The 3285-nt window shown below is 45.9% G+C and overlaps 1 non-coding gene across 1 annotated transcript; it reads left to right on the forward strand.

Moving 5' to 3' along the window:
* Positions 1 to 2426: 2426 nt before the first annotated feature.
* trnav-uac (transfer RNA valine (anticodon UAC)) lies at positions 2427 to 2499 on the forward strand. Its single transcript has one exon. It is a non-coding gene; the product is annotated as a tRNA-Val (tRNA).
* Positions 2500 to 3285: the final 786 nt, after the last annotated feature.

The following is a 3285-nucleotide window of genomic DNA, read 5'->3' on the forward strand; positions in this document are numbered from 1 at the left end:
TTCAGCTTTGGGTCTGCGGTGTCCCCGGTCATAGTTTCCGTTTGTTAGTCTCACTCCAACATCATTGTGATGCTATAGACTCTTGTGTTTGGTTGGAGCAGCGGTGCAGTGGGACATGAATCTGGATTTCTGCTCTGACAGATAATTGCCTGCCCTGAAGAGCGATTGATTCGGAACTATCGCGGGGAACCGCTTCGCCGCTCACCTCGTTATGATCTCGAGACTCAGTATTTTCTTCACGGCAAAACCCCCATTCGCCACTCACTGTGTACCCAAATTTTATTGTTCGTTAACTTATAATGATAATTCTGCGGATGACCGTTTTTGTTGGTCGACATGAGGCTGATTCTGAATTTTGAAATTATTATCATTTTCTGTTCGTAAATTATTATAATTTCTGAACTTTTATGAGTCGAGGAGTTATCAGAGTCCTATGAATTTTACAGCACTCACCATGGACAGCACCACTCGCTCACCCCCTCGCTTATCTGGGCGACTGCATAACAGAAAGCAAAACGAGTCAACACATATTTGATGTATTTTCGATCGGAAATCGATGTTCCACTGAAGTCTAAAAAAGCATGCTCCTTTCTGGTAATTTAGTGGTGTTGCTTCCTGAGACTCTCATTGAATAGTAAATGTGCAGTCTATGTATTCATAACTACAGCAGATCAGTCCATTCTGTCTTCAGTTACAGGAACTAATGGCTCAGATGCAGTAGTCTTAGACCCACCTAGCTTAATGGTCCTGGAAGATTTGATTATCCCCACATCTGAGAGCTTGCATTACGTCTGCTCGGTAGTGATATTCCAAGCTTAAATTTATTGTGCATGGCGACATGCAGATTAATCTCACGAATCCCAAATGACCCCTTTATTAACCTGTACAAGGACAGAGACCGCAATATAATCGGTGGATATATAGACTTGAGTGTTTTTCTGAATCGAGATCAAACCATCCCCCAGAGCAAGGGCAGGAACGCAACATTAGTGGAATTGAAAATACTCTCTGAGGTTTTTGTACATGGTTGTAGCGGCTTTGTGACACTGTGCTGAATGCACAGCAATAGACCGCCCCGTCCTCCACACTGAGCGCGTTTATATTGAGATAACCAGTCTTTTTACACTTGTTGGCAGCCGCCAGATATCGTCCTGAAATCTCCTCTTTCTTCATCGCCAATAAGTTAATGATGATCAATCTCGGCGGCTGTGCCGGTTTTTGCTGATACCAGAGCATGCGGTACATAGTTGGGTCTGTATATCCGCAATCTAAACACACGGAACCCCTTTCTGATGCGATATTGTCACCGGTGACTGAGTTACTGGATCTGCGCATAGTCCGCCTGCGAAAGTAGGGGAATGAAATATAAGAACATAAGAACATAAGAACTAGGAGCAGGAGTAGGCCATCTGGCCCCTCGAGCCTGCTCCACCAGTCAATGAGATCATGGCTGATCTTTTGTGGACTCAGCTCCACTTTCCGGCCCCAACACCATAACCCTTAAACCCTTTATTCTTCAAAAACCTATCTATCTTTATCTTAAATAACGATCCTAAACTCAGTCCTAAATCTACTTCCCCTTATTTTGAGGCTATGCCCCCTCGTTCTGCTTTCACCCGCCAGTGGAAACAACCTTCCCGCATCTATCCTATCTATTCTCTTCATAATTTTATATGTTTCTATAAGATGCCCCCTCATCCTTCTAAATTCTAATCTATCAAGCGTTAATCAAAATTTCCGAGACTCTGAGAGTGAGTTGTCCATCTGAGAAACACGCGGCTGGGGAACCGGCGAATTCAGCCCATAATCCAGTACTTACTATGCAAGAGCGCCGCCAGTATTAACAGAGGCATGCCTGACTGAATCTCTCTGTGTGAATGGGAATGGGATGAGGCAGAGATTGAGAAGCAGAGAGGGAACCCGGGCTCTGTTCAGCTCATTGTTCCGCCCACACACTGCAGGGTGTCAGTGCTATTGTTACATCACTCAGGATACCATCTCCATTGGCATTGTCAGTGCTATCACGTGACTTCACCATCCCCATGCTTGACAATAGCACCCTCTACTGGCGGGTGCGTAGTAAAACATTTTAGGATGAGGTCAATTAGTCGATTCGGTGAGTATTTTATCTGCAGGCATGAGCGGTTTCCAAAAAGCTAAATTTCAGCGAGGTGGCAGAGTGGTTAGAACTGCTGCCTCACAGCGCCAGGGACCAAGGTTCACTTCCGGCCTTGGGTTGCTGAACAAATGCTTCAGCTCAAGAGAAGTTCTATTTCTTCTGGTCTTGTAAATTGAGAAATCAGTTTTAAAGAAACAGACGTGTTCTTGTAAGAAGTGACAGGGCCCCTCAGCCGAACAATGAGAAGCTGCAGCAAGGCAGTTTAGTTGAACGTGGCACAGGTCCGTTGGCTCCTGTATGGGCAGCTGTTTCTGTAGTGCAGTGGTTATCACATTCGCCTTACACGCGAAAGGTCCCCGATTCGATACCGGGCAGAAACAGTAACAACAAATCTAGTTTAGCTTGTTGCTGAATATTACCTCAATCTCGTAACTGATCTTCATCATCGAGGAATACCAAAGGCCATGCACGGCTATGGGCCAGTGGCGCTATGGATAACGCTACTGGCTACGCGTTAAGCGATTCCCGGTTCGACTCCTGGCTGGCTCGGAGTTTAAAATTTTGGAGTCCCCTTTAGTTCAGTGGGTGGGACAGCTGCTTCTTGATGCAGAGCATGTCGTATCGGCTGTGGTTATTTATGAAAGGCCGAACCTCTCAATTTAACTTCAACTTCAAACAAAAACAGATAATGCTGGCCAATATCAGCAGGACTGACAGCCTCTGTGGAGAGTGGTGGCAGCTGCCGTTCCGAGTCTGGGTGACTCTTTGTCGAAGCTGGACAACAGGATCTTTGGTCAGATTTAGACTGGCGGTGTGTGTGTGGGGGAAGGGAGGGAGCATAAAGCAGTGGGCCTCGATAGACGGCCAGCGATAGGTGGAGAATAACAAAAATGTGTTGGACAGAAAGAAAAAGGGAATGTAAATGGTTGTAATCAAAGTTAAGAACGGTGCTGATAGAGGCGATTGGGAGATTAGAATGTGTTAATTGCAGAGGACAATAAGGTACACGGGGCCGAATTCCCAAGAGCGATGGGATGGGCTCGGGGGATGGGAGTGGGGAACAATGGTGGGGGAAAACATATCAATGGAAGCAATGAAAATAAGTTGATGGAAATACAGATGTGGTGAAGGGGGAGGAGGGATTTCAGTCCGAAGTTGTTGAACTG

This window comes from Scyliorhinus torazame, chromosome 5, assembly GCF_047496885.1.
Source record: "Scyliorhinus torazame isolate Kashiwa2021f chromosome 5, sScyTor2.1, whole genome shotgun sequence".
In the NCBI taxonomy this organism is placed as follows: Eukaryota; Metazoa; Chordata; class Chondrichthyes; order Carcharhiniformes; family Scyliorhinidae; genus Scyliorhinus; species Scyliorhinus torazame.